At 41.0% G+C, this 22181-nt stretch overlaps 1 protein-coding gene and 1 pseudogene across 1 annotated transcript in view; both read right to left on the reverse strand.

The window, feature by feature from the left end:
* LOC107197168 (NACHT, LRR and PYD domains-containing protein 14-like) overlaps positions 1 to 22181 on the reverse strand; it is a 412286-nt gene that overhangs the window by 387736 nt on the left and 2369 nt on the right. The gene's annotated exons all lie outside the window — the stretch shown is intronic.
* Positions 14449 to 15450, reverse strand: LOC125781428 (NLR family CARD domain-containing protein 3-like; annotated as a pseudogene).

Below are 22181 nucleotides of genomic sequence, written 5' to 3' on the forward strand. Positions count from 1 at the left end.
AGTGTGGATCCTCCAGTCTGGCAGCAAGCAGCTTTACTCCTGACTCTCCTGGGTAGTTGTAGGTCAGATCCAGCTCTTTCAGGTGGGAGGGGTTTAAAATCAGAGCTGAAGCCAGAGAAGAACAGCCTTTCTTTGTGATCATACAACCAGATAATCTGCAGACAGAGCAAAACATGGGAGTGAGAGAAAACAAGAAAAAAGGAAAGAGCAACAACATGGCCTGAATTTCACAATTAGACCTGTATAATCTCAAAACAAAAATCATGGAAACACTGACCTGAGAATCTGCAGTTTACAGTGTGAACTTTTCAGTCCAGAAGAAAGCAGCTCCACTCCTGAATCCTGCAGGTCATTGTTCCTGAGGTCCAGCTCTTTCAGGCAGTTTTCCAGGTTTATAATTAATCCCAGAGTTTCACACGTCTTTACTCCAAGATTGCATGAAGTTAGTCTAAAAACAAGAATAAACAACAGATTTTACAATAAACCCAAAGAAGGATATTTGAATGGATAGACAAATAATAGAAAACAGAATTGAACTGTAAAATATATTGTCTGTCTAAAGTACTGGTGTTTCTTTATACTGAAATAAGTTAAAATGGACAAAGAAAAAGTTTAACAAAGCAGTGGAAGAGCAAGGGTTATGTGGATTTATATTTACTGAATCTATAATTGTTCTTTCTGCCACTTAAAACTTAGATATTCATTATTGTTGAGAAGGCAGAGCCAGTTAAAGGTCAGAGACAATTAAGTAGAAGGCAGAACCAATTAAGTGGAGGCAGAGCCAATCAGCAGTCAGCTAGTTAATTGCTCAGCTGCCTGAGGGCCCCTTCTGCTGCATACTCTTTCAGTGGTTTAGTGGGTTGGGGGTTATACCAGACCTTTTATCACTGCTATACTTATCTATATGTCCATTATTTTGTCAGTACTATTTTTTCTCAGGGGTTGCCATGCAATTTCACAATTATAATCTCCTGCACCTTAATGGCTCAGATTAATATTCCTAGTAGGTCAGATGGCTGTTTAGTGAATCTAGTAAGTTGGAATGTTAAGTCATTAAACCACCCAGTTAAGCTCAGAAAGGTATTGGCACATTTAAAACAGCTCAATACAGACATTGTAATCTTACAGAAGACCCACCTAATGTACAACAGATCACTTTAGGTTAGGAAATGCATGGGCAGGGCATATGTTTCAGTTCAGATAAACAATGTCCCTTCCCAGATAGCAAAAGTTATCTGGCCCAGATCCGGCACAATTCAAAACGGATCTGGCCCAGTGTCCATTTGCTTGGTGGGTTGTCTAATTCAGCTCTCACTAACCAGTCGTTTATGGAGTCTTTCAGGGTAGCAGATGCGTGACTATTTCGTAATCCCACTTCTAGAGCATATTCTTTTTTCTCCGTGGTCCATTGGACCTACTCGCGCATTAACTATTTTTTTGTGAATAAAAGGATTTTATCCTTCATCAATAAATGCGATTATGAAGCCATTGTTATTTCTGACCATGGTCCTTTACTTATGAAAATGCGTCTTCCTGATACACAGGCTAATTACTGTCCCTCGAGGCTTAACCCATTATTTCTATCAGATGATTTTTTAAATAATTTCATCAGATTAGAGATTAGATTTTTTCTTGGAACTAATCAGACCCCTGGAATGTCCTCTCTAAAAATGTGGGAAGCGCTGAAGGCATATTTATGGGACCAGGTTATTTCATACAGTGCGAATAAAAAAAAAGGTACTGACGGATGATATGTTGGAGATAGATAAACTAAATAGTGTTTCACCATCTGCCGATAATTTGAAAAAACGAATGTCATTACAAACTGAATTTGATCTCCTGTCAACGCGACAGGCTGAATATTTAATTTACAAATCACGCCATGGGACTTATGAGCATTGAGAGAAAGCGGGCCGGTTACTTGCGCATCAGCTGCGGCAAAGAACTGCTAATCACACCATACCAGAAATCAAGGACAAGCTAGGACACACTCATAATGAAAGTCCTGCAATTAACTGTTTTAAACGTTTTTACCAGTCATTGCATTCAACCACCTCAGGATCTAATCCCTCTGAGCAGGATTTTTACAAAAACGTACATATCCGTTCTTTAGATTTAGAGACGGCAGGTGAGCTGGAGGAAGATATTTCAGTTGAGGAAATAGCGTCAACAATCCAATCAATGCAGACGGGTAAATCTCCAGGGCCTGATGGCTATCCTGTAGAATTCTTTAAAAATTTCTCCATTATTACAATCAGTCTTTGAAGAATCATTTTTAGTACAGTCATTACCACTAACCATGCATCAAGCAGTTATTTCCATGATTCTTAAAAATGTTAAAAACCCTCTTGATTGTAGTTCATATCGGCCCATTTCTTTATTAAATACGGATGCTAAAATCCTAGCCACAGTCCTAGCTTGTCGTTTAGAGGGAGTCCTTCCTACAATTATCGGTAACACTTTACTTGGATGGTCCACTTTATGGCCTTGTTGATGCTCAACTGACATTCAACTAACACTGAATTGAATGTCGATTAAATGTAACTTAACCCTATGTTGAATGTAAATTATTCAAAATAAGAACCTAACCCTACACCTAACCCTAACCTTAACCCTTAATCAACCCTAAAATCTAACCCTACACCTAACCCTAACCCTAACCTTAACCTAAGCTTAAAATCTAAATCTACACCTAACCCTAACCTTAACCTAATCTTAAAATCTAACCCTACACCTAACCCTAAAACTAACCTTAACCTAAGCTTAAAATCTAACCCTAAACTCAATCCTAAAATATTAAGTTAAGCGTTTGGATTAGAGTTGAATGTAGGGTTATACTCAATAGAGAATCATTTACTTTCACCTTTCAGTTCAGTTGCATTTAATATACATGTAGTTGAATGTTAGTTGAATGTCAGTTGAGTGTCAACAAGGCCATCAAGTGGACCATCTAAAGTGTTAGCCAATTATCTCTCAGGATCAGACTGGTTATAATAAAAAATCGTTTTTCTTTTTTATATTAGACGCCTGCTTAATATACTTTATACTCCCTCTCTGCCCAGTGTATCTGAAGTAGTGCTATCACTTGATGCCGAGAAGTCCTTCGACCGGGTGGAGTGGAGTTACCTTTTTGATGCCCTGGGATGGTTTGGAATAGGCCCTAAATTCATATCATGGATAAAGATTTTGTATAAGTTACCAATGGCTGTCGTTCGTACTAACAATAATTTGTCCTCTTATTTTGAACTTGGCCACAGTACAAGACAGGGGTGCCCCCTATCCCCACTAATTTTTGCAGTTGTAATGGAACCACTCGCTATAGCTATAAGGCAATGTGTAGAAATTAAGGGAATTGTATGAGCTGGGTTAGAACAAAAAGTCTCACTTTATGCTGATGATATGTTGTTATATATATCAGATCCCCTCTCAAACATACCAAAGTTAATGATGCTACTTACAGAATTTGGAAAGATCTCTGGCTATAAAATCAACTTTCTGAAAAGTGAACTGATGCCTTTAGGTACTGGGAAATGTATGGTGTCAATGACTTCTTTTCCATTTAAACTTTGCCCTAAAAAGTTCAAATACTTTGGAATCTGGATTACACATGATTATAATGATCTATATACCAGTAATTTTCAACCACTATTATCCCAACTGAAAAAAGACATTGTGCAGTAGGCCCCCTGCCACTTTCTCTGATTGGCCGAGTTAATACAGTAAAAATGACTGTCTTACCAAAATTCTTGTATATACACTGCTCAAAAAAATAAAGGGAACACTCAAATAACACAATATAACTCCAAGTAAATCAAACTTCTGTGAAATTAAACTGTCCACTTAGGAAGCAACACTGATTGACAATCAATTTCACCTGCTGTTGTGCAAATGGAATAGACAACAGGTGGAAATTATTGGCAATTAGCAAGACACACTCAATAAAGGAGTGGTTCTGCAGGTGGGGACCACAGACCACTTCTCAGAACCTATGCTGTCTGGCTGATGTTTTGGTCAGTTTTGAATGTTGGTGGCGCTTTCACACTCGTGGTAGCATGAGACGGACTCTACAACCCACACAAGTGGCTCAGGTAGTGCAGCTCATCCAGGATGGCACATCAGTGCGAGCTGTGGCAAGAAGGTTTGCTGTGTCTGTCAGCATAGTGTCCAGAGGCTGGAGGCGCTACCAGGAGACAGGCCAGTACACCAGGAGACGTGGAGGAGGCCGTAGGAGGGCAACAACCCAGCAGCAGGACCGCTACCTCCGCCTTTGTGCAAGAAGGAACAGGAGGAGCACTGCCAGAGCCCTGCAAAATGACCTCCAGCAGGCCACAAATGTGCATGTGTCTGCACAAACGGTTAGAAACCGACTCCATGAGGATGGTATGAGGGCCCGACGTCCACAGATGGGGGTTGTGCTCACAGCCCAACACCGTGCAGGACGCTTGGCATTTGCCAGAGAACACCAGGATTGGCAAATTCGCCACTGGTGCCTTGTGCTCTTCACAGATGAAAGCAGGTTCACACTGAGCACATGACAGACGTGACAGAGTCTGGAGACACCGTGGAGAGCGGTCTGCTGCCTGCAACATCCTTCAGCATGACCGGTTTGGCAGTGGGTCAGTAATGGTGTGGGGTGGCATTTCTTTGGAGGGCCGCACAGCCCTCCATGTGCTCACCAGAGGTAGCCTGACTGCCATTAGGTACCGAGATGAGATCCTCAGACCCCTTGTGAGACCATATGCTGGTGCGGTTGGCCCTGGGTTCCTCCTAATGCAGGACAATGCTAGACCTCATGTGGCTGGAGTGTGTCAGCAGTTCCTGCAAGATGAAGGCATTGAAGCTATGGACTGGCCCGCCCGTTCCCCAGACCTGAATCCGATTGAGCACATCTGGGACATCATGTCTCGCTCCATCCACCAACGTCACGTTGCACCACAGACTGTCCAGGAGTTGGCGGATGCTTTAGTCCAGGTCTGGGAGGAGATCCCTCAGGAGACCATCCGCCACCTCATCAGGAGCATGCCCAGGCGTTGTAGGGAGGTCATACAGGCACGTGGAGGCCACACACAATACTGAGCCTCATTTTGACTTGTTTTAAGGACATTACATTAAAGTTGGATCAGCCTGTAGTGTGTTTTTTCACTTTAATTTTGTGTGTGGCTCCAAATCCAGGCCTCCATTGGTTAATAAATTTGATTTCCATTGATGATTTTTGTGTGATTTTGTTGTCAGCACATTCAACTTTGTACAGAACAAAGTATTCAATGAGAATATTTCACTCATTCAGATCTAGGATGTGTTTGTCAGGTCTTAGCCCTGTCTCGTGTCTCTGTGTGTCTTCCCCACGTGACCTGTGCTCCCCTGCGTCTCCCGTCTTAGTAGATTTCCACCTGTGTCTCATTTGTAGCTCCGCCCCTTCCCCAGGTGTTTCCAATTCTAGAGTGTTTCTTGTTTCTTTAAATAGCCCTCGTCTACCACTTTGTCTCCGTCGGTCTTTGCACTAACCTCTGTTGTTTTGTCTCTCTGTGTTTCTCTGCGTTTCCTAGCCCTAGTCCTTGCTCTGTGTTTTTCTCTGTTTATTTCTTGTTTGGTTTTTTCTAGTTTCTTGTTTAGCTCCGTGTTCCCTAGCTCCCTGTATATACCCTGCTTTGTTTTTGTTTCTAGTATATTCCTTGTCTATATATATATATATATATATATCCCTGCCCTGTTTAGTTTTGGTTATTTCTTGGTTATTTTTGGTAGTTTCTAGTTTCTTGTTTATTCCTTGTTTATGTTCTTAGCTTTGTTTGTTTCTTTGTTTATTTACTCCCTGTTTATATATATATATATATTTAGTACTTCTTGTTTGTTGAGTTTATGTTCACTAGTTCCTCTCGTTTGTTTTGGTTTACTTTATTATTACGTGTTCTTTGTGATTTGATTATCTTTGTTACGTGTTTACTTGTTTCTTTGTGTTTCTTTGTTATTTATTTAATAAATTATTTATTTATATCGCTCCTACCTGCACCTGTGTCCGCCTCCTCGTCTCCCTGCCTGGGTCATTTCGTGACAGAAAGACCGACCTTAACATGGACACAGCAGGTTCTGCGTGGACTGGCACCAGGATGGCGATTCGCCGTGCTCCTTGCGGAACCCCGGCGCAGGACACCTCGAGGCCTCAAGGACGCCGCAGGCCTCGGGGTAGGCGTTCTAAGGGGCCCCGCCAGCCGGAAGAAGATCCCTTTTCCGGGGAGGATTTTCTTGGGGGGGCGATACGGGTTGGTGCTATGAGCCTCGGTGCCTCCGTGTACCCGAGGCTCAAGGAGCGGGATCCGTGGGACTTTCTCGGGTGCGCTCCCAGCAGCTCCGAGGACGAAGAGGAGCTCTACCCTGCACCAGCCCGCACTCCGTTGCCGTTCCCCCCAGGGGCGGTGCTCTACCCGGCTCTCGGCCGCACAGCTCCAGAGGCCGTCCCGACTCCCGTCCGTTCCCCTGCGGCCAAGGCTCTCTTCTCACCGGCGGTTCCAGTGCTAGCTTCCCCGGTGGCTAAGGCGTTAGCTTCCCAAGCGCCTCCAAAGCTAGCCCCTCCCGCGGCCAAGACACTCTCCTCTCCAGCGGCAAAGGCGCACTCTGGGACTTCCGCGGCGGCTGTGAAACTGCGCTCCGTGACTATCGCGGTGGCAGCCGAACCGCGCTCCGAGACTTCCGCGATGGCAGTCGAACCGCGCTCCGTGTTCCCCGCGGTTGCTGCCGAGCCGCGCTACAGGACCTCCAACCCGGCGAGCCAGCCGCGAGCAGAGACTTTCCCCGCGCTTGACTCAGCCGGGGAGAGTGGAAATCCGGTCCGGGATTTTGCGGCAACCGCACTCTCAAGCCCTGCAGCTGCAGTGCTAGCTCCTCAGGTTGAGGAGCTGGCTTTCATGGCGGCTGCAGATCTGAATTCCGCCGCTGCAATCCAGCCTCTCTTTGGGACTATCTCCGCGGCCACTCAGCCGCGCTCTGGAACTCTCTCCGCGCCGGACTTTACCAGCGGCCCCGCGCTTTCTGCCTCTACAGTCTCTACCGGCGAAGCTGCAGCTCCGGTCCGGGTTTTTGTTCCACCCGCAGTCTCAAGCCCTGCTGCTGCTCCGCTGGATCTGCACACACCCAGCTCCGAAATTCTCTCGGCGGCCACGCCCATCTCCGACCTGTCTTCGGCTGCTGAGCCACGCCCCCGGACTCCTGCCGTGTCTGCAGAAGCTGCTCCAGCCTCCGTGTCTGCAGAAGCTGCTCCAGCCTCCGTCTCTGCTCCAGCTGTTCAAGCCCCCGTGTTTGCTCCAGCTGTTCAAGCCCCCGTGTTTGCTCCAGCTGTTCAAGCCCCCGTGTCTGCTCCAGCTGTTCAAGCGTCTGTGTCTGCTCCAGCTGTTCAAGCGCCAGCACCAGCTCCCGCTGCCAGAGTCGCCGCGCCGCCAGCACCAGCTCCCGCTGCCAGAGTCGCCGCGCCGCCAGCACCAGCTCCCGCTGCCAGAGTCGCCGCGCCGCCAGCACCAGCTCCCGCTGCCAGAGTCGCCGCGCCGCCAGCACCAGCTCCCGCTGCCAGAGTCGCCGCGCCGCCAGCACCAGCTCCCGCTGCCAGAGTCGCCGCGCCGCCAGCACCAGCTCCCGCTGCCAGAGTCGCCGCGCCGCCAGCACCAGCTCCCGCTGCCAGAGTCACCACCCCACCGGTTCCTACTCCCAGAACTTTGTTTGGCCCCAGGGCCCATTTACCCAGGCAGGCACCGAGGTCCCCGGACTTTCACTCCAGAACTGTGCCCAGGCTGGCTCCTTGGACTACCACACAGACTTTTGCCAGTCCTGGGCACCCACCTATGTTTTTTGTGCCCCTGTCTCTCCCTGTCTTGGTCCCTGTGTCTGTGTTTGTTCCGGTTCCTGTCCCTGGTAGTTTCTCCGTTCCTGTCCCAGTCACCGTGTTTGTTTCTGTCCCTGTCAATGTTCTCGTCCCTGTTCCCATGTTCGGTCCCGTCCAGTCTCCGTCTCATGTCCAGTTCCCCATCCAGTCTCCGTCTCCTGTCCAGTCTCCCGTCCAGTCTCTGTCCTCTGTCCTGTCTCCGTTTCAGTCCCCGGTTTCGTCTCTTGTTTTCCCCGGCCTCTCCCCGCCGCCAGCCCCCGGGGTTCGTTTTTACGCGCCTCGGGAGCTGCGCGTTTAGGGGGAGGCTTCTGTCAGGTCTTAGCCCTGTCTCGTGTCTCTGTGTGTCTTCCCCACGTGACCTGTGCTCCCCTGCGTCTCCCGTCTTAGTAGATTTCCACCTGTGTCTCATTTGTAGCTCCGCCCCTTCCCCAGGTGTTTCCAATTCTAGAGTGTTTCTTGTTTCTTTAAATAGCCCTCGTCTACCACTTTGTCTCCGTCGGTCTTTGCACTAACCTCTGTTGTTTTGTCTCTCTGTGTTTCTCTGCGTTTCCTAGCCCTAGTCCTTGCTCTGTGTTTTTCTCTGTTTATTTCTTGTTTGGTTTTTTCTAGTTTCTTGTTTAGCTCCGTGTTCCCTAGCTCCCTGTATATACCCTGCTTTGTTTTTGTTTCTAGTATATTCCTTGTCTATATATATATATATATATATCCCTGCCCTAGAGCTGGGCGATATGGGAAAAAATCTTATCACGATATAGTTTTCCATATCAGTCGATATCGATATGTATCACGATATAAATCAAATCACTTTGTGTCACACTTAAAGGTTTGTTTTTATTAGTGAGAGAATAAGGGAGTGATGGAAGTTTTATCACAATATTTTTTTCTGTATCTCCATAATTATTAGGGCTGGCCCGAATAGCATTTTTTGAGCTCCGGATATTTGGCGGTAGCGAATATTCCAATATTAGTTTTTAAAAAAAACAAATTAATCATGAACGCGAGCCAGAACCCGAGCTTGAACGTCAGCCTGACTCAGGCGCTGCATGAACTCGGGCTTTTTTCCAATTTTTTCCAATTTTCCATGACTGAAAAAAAAACTTGGGCTATAAGCTCAATATTAAATATTTCGTTTGTTTAGAAATTATTTTATATTCTTAAACCATGTTAAATTATATTAGATTAGTAGGGCTGGCCCGAATAGCGTTTTTTGAGCTCAGAATATTGGGCACTGATTGGCAGCCAATATTGGAATATTTGTTTTTAAAAAGACGGATTAAAAACTGATTAAAGTAAAACAAAAATTGCAACTCGGCCCCTTTAATTCACCACAAAGTTTTCCAAGACCCAGCCGGAAAAAAAAAGATTTCCCACCTTTTCCTCAGCTGGGTCGGGCTCAAAAAATGATTTGTGATAGGCTGTTTTTTGGTTTGTTTGTTTAAGCACTTAGGCTTTTGTACTGCTGCAGTGCAATATTTAGATTTTATATTCTGAAATTCGTTAGGTTTTATTTCTTTTAGCATTTTGAACTTTTTTTCCAATTTCAAATTTATTTTTTTCTGTTCGTTATGTTCTATCGGTCCTTGCGTTTTTTGTAGTTGAAGTTGAATTTAATATTGAAGTTCAATATTTCTAATTTATATTTTGAAATTCGTTAGATTATATTTATTATTGTATTTTGAGCTCACTTTAGTTGGTTATTTTCCAAATTCATATCTATTTTTCTGTTATTATTAAATGTTATTAGCTTATTAGCTTAGCTTGTCATTTAGCATACAGAACTTCTCACGGATTTTTAATGAATGTTGATTTATTAATTTAAAAGCTGTACCTTATTAAAAGTATTTTAAGCCAGACAGACACTGTGTGATTTTTTAATGAGTTTATCTGCACTTTTAAATGGTTTGTCCTGTAGGAAACGCACACGATTTGTATGCTGACACTGTTGTCTGACTGAGGAGCTGCTTTCCGTCAAATGCAGCCTGTAGGCAGGAAAAAATCCAGCCAGAACCGACCATATCATGAGCCAGTTTTAAAGCCAGTAATTTAGTAGAGCATTAAACTACAAATCTGAGATGTACCTGCTGTACTTCTTAATCTCTGCCCCCAAAACGGTCCATTAACTTGCTTGACAGACGCGTCAAATCCCCCGCGAGCACGCGCGGCGCACAGCGCACCGATTAATTCATGCGTTGAGCTTTAAACGCGCAGCTGAGCTGTAATTGGGGAAATATCACAAAAATCACAGTGTGATTTGTTACATTAAAAAAAAGACCATTTTCTTCCGCCTAATCTGAGAGGAAAGCGGTGTTCTCGACCGGCCCGAGTTCATGCAGCGCCTGAGTCAGGCTGGCGTTCAAGCTCGGGTTCGGGCTCGCGTTCAGGCAGATAATCTAAATGATAAATGATTTTGTGTTTTTGCACTTGGGCCATAAGCTCAATATTAAAAAGTTTGTTTGTTTAGAAATTATTTTATATCCTTAAACCATGTTAAATTATATTAGATTAGAGGAAAGTCATTTAGACATCATTCTTAAGGTGTTTTTGTCCTGTTACCGCTCCGCAAAAAAAACTCTTCCTTTAATCCGCGCCCCACATACACATTTTTGCAGCACCTGCCCCGAGGTCCTAATATAAATTGAATTAATTACATTTAGTGCTTAAAATTTACTTAAAATTTATTTAAAACGTGCTGAACAGTGCGGCCGTTTATTCCCAAAGTACAAACACTATGGTTGTTTGCGTGTGTCGGGCCATACTCCACTATTCTTTAGGGTTTTTTGTTGCATGCATGAGAATAACTATTACAATTTTCTTAACTATTTATTAATTTGCTCCAGCGTCTTCTGGATTGATTACACGTTGTGTTTTCGTTGTTTGCCGCGCCACTTAGACGGAAATGGAAATGAATGTTTATCGAATTCTATTGCACAGGCTTATCATCGTCATCGAGGGAAAAATTATCGCGAAACAAATCGATATCGTTATATCGCCCAGCACTACCCTGCCCTGTTTAGTTTTGGTTATTTCTTGGTTATTTTTGGTAGTTTCTAGTTTCTTGTTTATTCCTTGTTTATGTTCTTAGCTTTGTTTGTTTCTTTGTTTATTTACTCCCTGTTTATATATATATATATATTTAGTACTTCTTGTTTGTTGAGTTTATGTTCACTAGTTCCTCTCGTTTGTTTTGGTTTACTTTATTATTACGTGTTCTTTGTGATTTGATTATCTTTGTTACGTGTTTACTTGTTTCTTTGTGTTTCTTTGTTATTTATTTAATAAATTATTTATTTATATCGCTCCTACCTGCACCTGTGTCCGCCTCCTCGTCTCCCTGCCTGGGTCATTTCGTGACAGTGTTATTTGAGTGTTCCCTTTATTTTTTTGAGCAGTGTATTTCAGTCTCTTCCAGTTTTCTTAACTAAATTATTTTTTCTTAAACTAAATAATTTAATATTGACCTTTATTTGGAATAATAAAAAGAAAAGAAATAAAAAGAAAAACACTACACAGATGTCGAAATGATGGGGGTCTGGCACTTCCGAACTTTCTTTTCTACTACTGGGCAGCGAATATAAGGGCATTGTTGTACTGGATGAGGAATGGGTCTGTCACTCCTGTGTGGACAACCTTGGAGGAGTCATCGGTTGGCTCCACTTCTCCAGCTGCATTAATATGCGCCAAATTACCATTTACACAACCTATTACCAACTTTAGCTCAAACCCTGTTGTCGTATGCGCAATCAAAATCTGGAATCAGTTCAGGAGGTCCTTCTCCCTAAGGGGACTATCTATAATATTCCTAAATTTGTTAATAAGCAAACTATTAGTATAATTTACTTAATTCACATCTACTTTACTGGAAATTCTTAAAAATAAATGGGAAACTGATCTGTGTGAAACAATACTGGATGAAACTTTGCAAAAAATATTAAAAGGAATCTTCTCATCTTCTATATGTGCAAAACATGCTGTTATTCAGTTTAAGATTGTACATCGTTTAAATTGGTCCAAAGTTAGACTTTCAAAGGTCAATGCTGATTTAGACACTACATGTGATAGATGTGGGTTGGCACCTGCTTCCCTTTTGCATATGTTCTGGACGTGCTCTAAACTATATAACTTTTAGAATTCTATTTTTGAGACTTTCTCAAATGTCTCTGGGGAAATCGTCCGTCAGACAGCTCTCTCAGTAGACAGGATTTAAATGTGTTTGCTTTCTGTTCACTTCTTGCTAGAAGATTAATTCTCTTTAAATGGAAAGATGCTAATCCACCATCTTACAGTCATTGGATCAGAGAAGTCATGTATCATCTTAAATTGGAAAAGATTAGATATACCATGAGAGGGTCCACTGGGAAGTTTTTTACTCTTTGGCAACCTTTTATGGCCTTTGTTGAGGATTTGGAAGCTGACACTGTGTCAATTTAATATTTTATATTGTTATTTAGTCTACTACTTTCTATAATTTGTTCTTATTAATAATCCTATAATTGTATAACTATTATAATCTAATTATCTATTATACCTAATTTACTCATATGTTTATGTATGTATGTGTATATTTGAAGGTATCTATACAGTATATTTATATACATATATGCATGTGTATTTTTATAAGCATGTCTGGCTTTATGTAAATGTAACAATGTATATTGTGTCTGGTATAGTGAGGGTTGGGGGATATATATATAAAACACAATAAAAAAAACTTTGAATAAAAAAAATCATAGTTTGAGTCAGTATGTGCTTATTGTTTGTTTAAAGGCCCTATTTTAGCATCACATGCACACCATGCAGCTTGATTTTTGGCATGTCAGTGTGTCTTTGCTATCATAACGAAGAGAAAAGTACACATTGTACAATTATTGTATACTCATAAATTGTAAAAATTGTATAGTCTGTTATCAGGCAAAAAGGACAGAGCATTAATTATTTAACTCAAAATATTAAGGTGGTTTTGATTCTTAAAAACTTACAGTGCTGAATAAAAGTTAGCAGATGAATGCTAGTATTGCACAGCTCAAACCACTCCTACATGTTCAGCTTAAACCATATCTAAAGAGATAAACAGGAGAAAACCTATTTCACTAATCCCTCACAGGAACAGCAACAGTGTGTACTGTACTGGGATGCACAGTAAGATATTAAGAGTATTTAAATATGCAGATTTTGGTGTTTCAAATAAATGCTGATACTTAAACTTATAATCTCTATGAAACTTTCATCATGTTGTATTGTTCAACATTTCTCTAAAGCATACTGAGATGTGATTTTTTTAGTCACATAACCAATCACTATTTTAGTGTGTATCTGCAGAGGATGTGCATTAATTTTACCAAAAACACATAAGTTGCCTAAACTATTTTCTTAAGACTGTATCTGATCAGTCTAAGAGAGAAATGATCTTATTTATAAATTATCTGTACTGTTTAGATTAATGTGAAGGTTGAATTATTATTACACACACAGAATAATTCATACTAATGTGTAACAATGTAAATAATGTGAATCTACCAGTGAATCAATGAAAATTGCTAAAAAATCAGCAGTTCATAAAAAACTGTGTCAAGGCTTGAATGAAAAATACTTACACAGCTCTTGTGGAAATTTTGACTACGGGCAGCAGCCTCAGAAGACACTCCTCAGATGGGTGATATTTACTGAGGTCAAACTCATCTAGCTCTTCTTCTGAGTTCACCAACACAAAAGCCAGAGCTGACCACTGAGCAGGAGAGAGGCTGGCCTGATGAAGATGATGTCCATCACCTCCACTCAGGTATTTCTGAACTTCCTGCACTAGAGAGTGATCATTCAGTTCATTCAAACAGTGGAACAGATTGATGGATTTCTCTGGAGAGGAGTCCTCCTTAATCTTCTTCTTGATGTATTTGACTGTTTCCTTGTTGCTGTGAGAGATCCTCTCTGATGGGGTCAGTAAAACTCGTAATAGTGTTTGATTAGACTCCAGTGAGAGACCAGAAGGAAACGAAGGAACAGGTCCAGGTGTCCACTCTCACTCTGTAAGGCTCGGTCTACAGCACTGCTGAGGAAGTCAGTGATCGTTGACCTGCTGAAAAGCTTGAAAGCTTTACTGTTTTGTTGTTCAGTGGATTGTTCTTTTGGAATTTGTCTGTTGAGAAACGCATATAAAGCAGCAAGGAACTCCTGAACGCTCAGATGTACGAAGCTGAAGACCTTCCCCAGGTGCAGCTCATGTTCCTCCCTGAAGATCTGAGTACACACTCCTGAGTACACTGATACTTCTCTAATATCAATGCCACTCTCTCTTAGATCTTCCTCATAGAAGATCAGGTTTCCTTTCTCCAGCTGCTGGAATGCCAGTTTCCCCAGAGCCAGAATACTTTCTCTAGACTGCTGAGGATCAAGGTCACTTTTCCCACTGTACTTCTGACTCTTGTGTTTTGGGGATTTCTCCACTCTCAGCTTCACTCAGCGTTCTCTCTAGAACAGTGGCTGTAATCCAGCAGAAGACCGGTATGTGGCACATGATGTAGAGGCTTCTTGAAGACCTGATGTGTGTGAAGACTTTGTTGGCCAGGTCCTGATTCTGGATCCTCTTACTGAAGTACTCCTGTTTCTGAGGGTCACTGAAACCCCGCACTTCTGTTACCTGATCAACACACTCAGGAGGGATCTGACTGACCGCCGCTGGTCGAGAGGTGATCCAGAGGAGAGCAGAGGGAAGCAGATTCCCCTTGATGAGGTTTGTCAGCAGAACATCCACTGAGGTTTGCTCTTCTATATCCACCAAGTTCTCATTGTTTTGAAAATCCAGAGGCAGTCGACACTCATCCAGACCATCAAAGATAAACATGATTTTGCAACCCATATAATGTCTTAGTTTTAAATCTTGTGTTTCTGGGAAGAATCTCTGAAGAAGATTCACCAGACTGAGCTTCTTCTCCTTCATCAGATTCAGCTCTCTAAAAGGAAGTGGAAATATGAAGAGAACATCCTGATTTACTTCTCCTTCAGCCCAGTCCAGAATGAACTTCTGCACAGAAACTGTTTTTCCAATTCCAGCAACTCCTTTAGTCAGTACAGTTCTGATGGGCTGGTTCTGTTCTGGTAAGGCTTTAAAGATGTCGTTGCATTTGATTGGTCTTTCCTGTGTTTGCTTTTTCCTGGATGCAGCTTCAATCTGCTTCACCTCATGTTCCTGATTAACATCTCCACCCCCTCCCTCTGTGATGTAGAGCTCTGTGTAGATCTCATTTAGAAGTGCTGAGTTTCCATAGGCTGAGATTCCTTCATTAATTTTCTGATATTTATCCCTCAGATTAGATTTAAGCTTTTGTTGACTTGCTGGGGCTAATTCTGATAACAGAGGAAGAGACACCAGTGTAAGACAACTTCATTATAAAATAATTTAAAATAAAGACTGTAGTATGGGGTTTTGTAGCAGCTGTATTTACTTTTGAGACATTCATTGTGTCGAAATCAGAAAGCACAACTACAGTTGATGCTGCAATTCATTATCCTACAATTACAGAATCCAATTAATTATTGCTTTTCCCTTTGAGACTTTACAGAAATTGGCACTTTAAGCTGGAACCCATGGTTACAGACAAACCAAGTCTCCCTGAAGCTGCGGGAGTCTCCCGCATTTCGGTAGCGGCTCCCTGATGCCCGCGAGTCACATATAATCTCCTGGAATTCAGAACGAGTGCCCCACAAACGCGCACACAGGCGACAGACTTTTATTCTCTAATCGCTTGTGGGAAGGAGAGAGAGAAAACAGAGAGGGTTCTGATTGGCCTGTTCTCTGCAAAGAGTCAGCCAATCAGTTTTTAGTGTGGGCGGGCAGTGTTTTTCCCCCCTCCCGGACGGGATTTGTTAAGAGAGTGAGAGAAAGCAGATCATGGCGGAGGCAATATTAATAATTATTGTAATATTATATGAAATGTTTTTGATGTTGTGCAATTTATTGTGATATTGTTACTGTAATTTTTTTTCAAATAAAAAAAAGCATAGGCAGGAAAGCAGAGGCAGGGTCTTCCAAAAAGAAAAAAGATAAAACTCATTTCTTTTCCCCTCTGAATACTCTAAATTTAATTACAAAAAACGTAAAATTAATTAATATAAAATTAAAGTTTTGTTATCCTTTGGTGTGTGCAGCTTGTTTTTTTTTTCAGGAACCTCCCTGAAATCAGCTTTTGCAACTTGGGATGTCTGTGGTTATGACCCAAAACTCTTACTGCTCTCTAGTGTGTTAGCGAGGTCTGTCTGCTTCATGTTCCTCAGGATGTGCAGTGTAATCATCAGCACCCCCTCTCTCTGATCATCCTCCAACTCTCTCTCAGAGCATGCTGGGTAATCTGGACTCAGGAGCCTCTTGAAAGTGTTCAGCTCGTTCTTCACTAGAGATATAAACTTCTGCTGCAGCTCCTGATTAAAAACAAACATCAGAGAATCACTAAAGCTGTTACAGTACAGAGAGAGAGAGATATGATGATACTGATCTGAGAAGGAAAGAAATTATGGATGGTTTGGTGTGTAAAAGGATTTAAACACTATTTTACTGGGCAGGATCATATAGCATAAATATTAACATTATTAGAGTTATAATACTACAGAAACTAAGGGTGCATAAAGTATGATTATAATCCCCCCCCTCCACTATAAAAATGACATTAAAAATAAATTTAAAAGAAACCAGGGAGATCCCCGTCAAATATATGGTTTAGGACTAACCTCAAATATGTGGTCCAGTTTTTCCCTGTATTTGTTTGTTTTCTTCTTACTGAGGATAAAAAGAAAATCCACACTGTAATCCATAGTAAATTATCTGATCTAAAAAGTTTTTGTTTCAGTAAAATATGCTGCAATTACTAATAAAAAAGAATTTCAGAAAATCAGACTTAAAAAATAAAAGAAAGACCTTTAATTAAAATATGAATTAAACCAATACTTTTTAAAATGTTTCTTAAAGGTGAGAAAAGAGCTTAAGAAAGGAAACAACCAGAACGTTTTTCAGTGTGACACAGAGACTGTAAAAAAAGATGGACGCTGTGTTGCTGTTCCCATTCATTCAATGAAAATTAAGCCAAAATCTTCCACCATGTTGGCGATCCTGAAACCCGAGTCTGCGCAGTAAAGATTAGAGGAGGGAAAAAGACTGTGGAGAGACCACCTACTCATTTGAATAACCCCGCCCCTGAGGGTTGACTCCGCAGAGCTATACACAGTCTCTGGCAGTGTTTCTCAACCAGGGTGTTCATCGGGGGTGCCGTCAAAATATTGCGCCTCACGTGCATATTTGCTTTCCGGAGTCAGCGCATGTGGGGGTGTGTCCCAATTCACAGGCAGCATACTCTGAAGGATGCGACCCACAGAGATAGGCGGTGTATTACTGCGCAGCTGTGACGTAATCTACCTTCGAACAGCCTCCGATGGATGCGGCCCCGAAATTGGGACACACTGTAAAGTTTTTCCCCCCCACGCGATGCACTGCGAGAGTAGTGTGAAGCACTCAAGTTAGCATGAAACGTTTTTTTAAAAAGAAGACTGCAGAGTCAGATAACTCTGAATCGGAGCCATTAACTTCTTCATCCAGTGGTAGTTCAGCAGTGAGTGTAGTAGAGTATTTCACTCAAGTCAGCAGGTTCACGCTAATTGTAAATTACCCCCCCCTTCTCACCTGAAATACAATATTCCGCCAGCAACACCCCTCGTTCTCACCTGAAGTATTGCGCCAGCATTTTGCATACTTTTAAAGGGTGTCGTGATAGAAAAAAGATTGAGAAACGCTGGTCTATGGTCTCACTCATACAGTCATTGATCCTACCCCGGCTAGGTGTAACCAAGCCCTTTTACAATGACCACACCTTTTTGAATAGAGATGAATAACGTTTTAAAAAACTAATTCTGTGAGAATATAAAAATGTAACAATATAAACAGAGGTTACACTAGCTGTTGCATTTAAATAATGAAGTTACAATTACAGTATATTGGAAAAAAACGTGATTGAAAGTTGTCTGTTTTGCCATTGAAACCTATGGGGATGGGTGGGGTTATACAGCTTTCTGCAACCGAACAGCAGGGGGCGCCCGACCTGTGGTGGCTTCACTTTTGAGAGACGATGCTCTGTCCAGCTATACACAGTCTATGGTATGACAAAATATGTTTTAAAGTACATTCTTATTTATTCCGAATACATTTCTATCTATTGTACTAGAACACATTTTGCCCAATCTTGGATGTATTTACTCATCCCAGCAACTGAGATGGTAAATACACGCACAACAAATTATTTAATTTACTCCCTGCCATTTAAGAAGCAATAAATGTCATGTTTTTAAAGCACTACGTTTCTTTTCCACCCGAAACAAAAAGGACTTTGTGGTTTTGGCCCCCAGATGCTGCTAATGTGCTCTGTGTAATGAAGTTTTGAGTGGAGAATCTTTTTGGTTGTTTTTTGTTTTCAGTTAGGAGAAACGATTCATTGCTTATATAAGCACTATAGTTTCAATAATATTTTAGAAACGGTAGCAGAGCAACTTCTGAACTAGCATTTAGTGGATTTAATTCAGGATAAAAGATGACAGAACAGAGCGGATCAAGTAGGTGAAATCAGCACCTTCACTAAACTACACACAAATAAACACTACAGGAAGTATCAAGGGTTGAAGAAATAAACAAGGTCATGTTAATTTATTGTACAATAAGCTGATAACTTAATTATCACAACAGGCCTTCGCACCTAACCCAACACGTCCCAAACACACTCCATTCAGGTCAATGAAACAGTACTAACATATCCAGCTACTGTCTCTATATATAGATTAGGGGTGTGTGATACATATCGTCTACAATAATATATTAATTACTGTGTTAATGATGTTATCAAGTATGCTAATCACTGAGGAAAAACAACAATGAAAACGGCTTTACTCCACACGCTCACTGTGTACATTGAGAATGACCATGCAGTGAGCTAGCATAGGCTAACCATGCGATTACACTGGCAGGTGACAAGTCAATGATGTTGTCCAAAGTTTGTCTCGTGAGTGTGCTCTTGGTTACTTGCACTGTTTATCAGTGTGGGGAGTTAGCACAGACGCTAATCCAGCAAGCTACCTATCAAGCCATCTACTTTAATTCACGTTTAATTTTCCTCCAAACTGATGACACACCGGCACTGTGCTGAAGTGTCTTTCTCTCATACTCATACACAGAGGTGGAAAAAGTACTGAAAATTGTAATTGAGTAAAATTACCTTTACTTTGCTAAAATTCTACTCAAGTTAAAGTACCCATCTAAAATTCTACTTGAGAAAAGTAAAAAAGTACTCAATTTAAAAAGTACTTTGAGTAAAAGTTACATAGTTACTTTTAATTCGTTGATATAAAAAAGTTCAACAAATCATAAATTTAATCGTTTTAAATGAACTATTATTCCACATAATAATTTGGACCTTTCAGGCAGTATTTGTTCAGACCACCCCATAAAACATTTTCAAGAACAAGTGGCATAGGTTTCAATGATCCATTTTTTCCTTTACTGTTAAAATGTTATGGTCATATAGGTGACTATAAACCGTATTTTTATAGATTTACAGTTGATTATTATTTTTTAACTTGCCATTGCTATGCTTTAACTGATATTTACATTAACATTTAAGCAGATTATTTAATGTTCTCGATAAAAACTTAAGGAATTATCAATAAAAACATGAAGTCATACAAAAAAATCTGTTGGTCCGTGCATGTGCAGTGCCGTAAAGGAGCACATATTGATGGGTAGCATAACTCGTCAGAGCACCGGTTCTGTCAACAAAACCTTTTTTATAACCTCTTAAGCTCCAAGCCTAATTTTAACTATTTCAGCCTGAAAATACATACCCAAATTTTAAACCTTTTTACCCTTATATTAAATTATTCAGAGAATTTTTGATCGATTAATCAATTTATCAATTTTATCAATTAATATTACAAAATTAACTGAAAACCCTTAAACATATACAATTGAACATGTAATATTCAAAATATGGTAAAAACAAGAAAATAAAAATACAGGTGCTTTTCAGATTTTCTAATTTTTAATTTTAAAATGAAATATTTATACGTGTGTTTATATAAGTGTTTTTACAGTTCTTTATTTTGCTACAAGGTGTTTACATTCACCATGTAAAATTATAAACTGCTCTCTTTCACTGGTTAGATATTATAGGGATCTGCTCCTGGGATATTCCTTTCTTACTTCCAAAGGACTGGAAACTTTATAATAACAAAAACTACTAATTTTATAACTTATTTTGCAGTAAAGAATGTGTTTCTGTATTCTATATATCTGTTCAGTGACAGTGTCGGGTTACAGACCCCTCCCCAGCTCTGTCTCCGCCTAACGCGGCACCTGATTGGCCAACAGAGCTGATAGTCTTTCTTCAGAGAAGACTCTGTTGATTCTGCGCATGTGCATTAGTAAGCTGTAAACCCAGCCAAACCTTTTATTAAATAAGGCATGAAAATCTATATTATAAGCACTGCTTTGACGGTTGGAGCGATTTTGAAGCAGCAGGGAGTGGTAAGCACTGGTGGGGGCTGGGTGTGTGTGACTGAGTGACCTTTAGTTACCCAGGGGGATTAATTACACAAGCTGCTGTAAAACTGTATAAAACAGTCTAACGCACTCTTTAGGCTCTAATTCAGGAACTGTACAGTGAAATGGTTTGCACTTCTGTAATCCTGAGAGTCAGGTGGTATGAATGATGTATAACATGTCCGCATTGGATCAAATATGGACGTACGTAAGAAAAGCAAATATGCAAATTATAAGTAATATTTTAATAAATAGGCATATTTTGCCGTAAATGTTTATTTTCTAAAAGGAAATGCAGCTAAATAGGCTAGACAACTGAAACCCAGAGATGCTCAGCTTCAATATATGGCATATTGTGTGTTGAGCCTATAATTATTCATAAACACAGTAGAAGCTTTTGCTTTGATGCCAGTGTTGTCTACTCTTAACGCTCTCTTAGCTCAGCTTGGAACCTAGAATGGTTCTTTAAGGATGAGCCAAACTCACATGCAGCTAAAGGTGGGTAATCCATGTCCAGAAATTAAAAATCCATCCCAGGGATTAGGTTAAACTAGCTCCAAAACCAGCCAGGCAATGGGAGCAAAATCCTGAGATGGATTTTTATTTTTTGAACCTAGTTTACCCACTCTTAACTCATAAAATGAAAAGCTCACACACGCTCTCCAAACGAACTTACAACACTGAATCATAGCCTACACCTATCAAGCTAACCATGGCATGTCTTGGAGTGTACCAAACCACGGCAAACATAACAAATTCACCATTAGTGCATTACTAGGTTACTACAATATCTTATCAACATATAACTGTAAGAAACATTCCGTTTACCTCAATATGCTTTTTCTAATTAGATGCTGAGCTGCATCGCATCCGAAAACAGTTGTTTTTGCATCCAACCATTACCTAGTTTACACACATGCACTGTTCGACATGTGAACTGGTGAGTTCAATGGTGGTTTGTTTCGAGGAATTAAACAATAAATATATTGGTTCCATTAACATGTTTTGTAAGCAATTAGTATTCTTTATGAAGCTCGGGCTAGTACAATAAAATACATTTTTAAATAATTGTAAATATTCAGTTTCACACACCCCTAATATTGATATATGTGAAAATCTCCAATCTCTTGCTGATATTGTAATTTACTCTCATTGTTCAGATCAGTCAGTCTAATCTAAATCCCGCCACCCCATCACACCCAGCTGTGTATACTGATCATTACATACATAGAAACTGACCTCCTGTGTGTGCGTGTGTGTGTCTGTTATATGCATTAACATGGTAAATTACAGTAATAATAGGTAAAAAGGCTTTAATGTTTTACTGTGGGTCAGAGGTCATATCATCACTGCTGAAATAAGGATGATCCTCCATGGACCGGTCACTCTTCATAGACACACAGCTGGGTTCTGGAGAAGCTCCTCTCTGGGTTTCAGTTCTGTTAACATTAAACAAAGTGAAACTTCAGCATTTACACAGTGAACTCCAACACACAGCACATCTTTAATAAAGATCAGGAACTGAAGAGCTTCAGCTGCAGCCCCTCGCTGCAGCTGGAGACGCATAACTGGGGTCTTCCTACCAACTTTCTCACTGGCGCACTTCTGTAGTTTGACGTGACGTGCTGGTCATGCATCAAATACAAGCCAATAGAGGGTCTGAATGGTATATGTTTATACTTGTTTTCCAACCACAAGCTTTCCAGATGGCGGGATTTATCTGTTTGTTTGTTTTTATGTTGCCGGAAT

Source organism: Astyanax mexicanus, chromosome 1 (genome assembly GCF_023375975.1).
Source record: "Astyanax mexicanus isolate ESR-SI-001 chromosome 1, AstMex3_surface, whole genome shotgun sequence".
Classification (NCBI taxonomy): Eukaryota; Metazoa; Chordata; class Actinopteri; order Characiformes; family Acestrorhamphidae; genus Astyanax; species Astyanax mexicanus.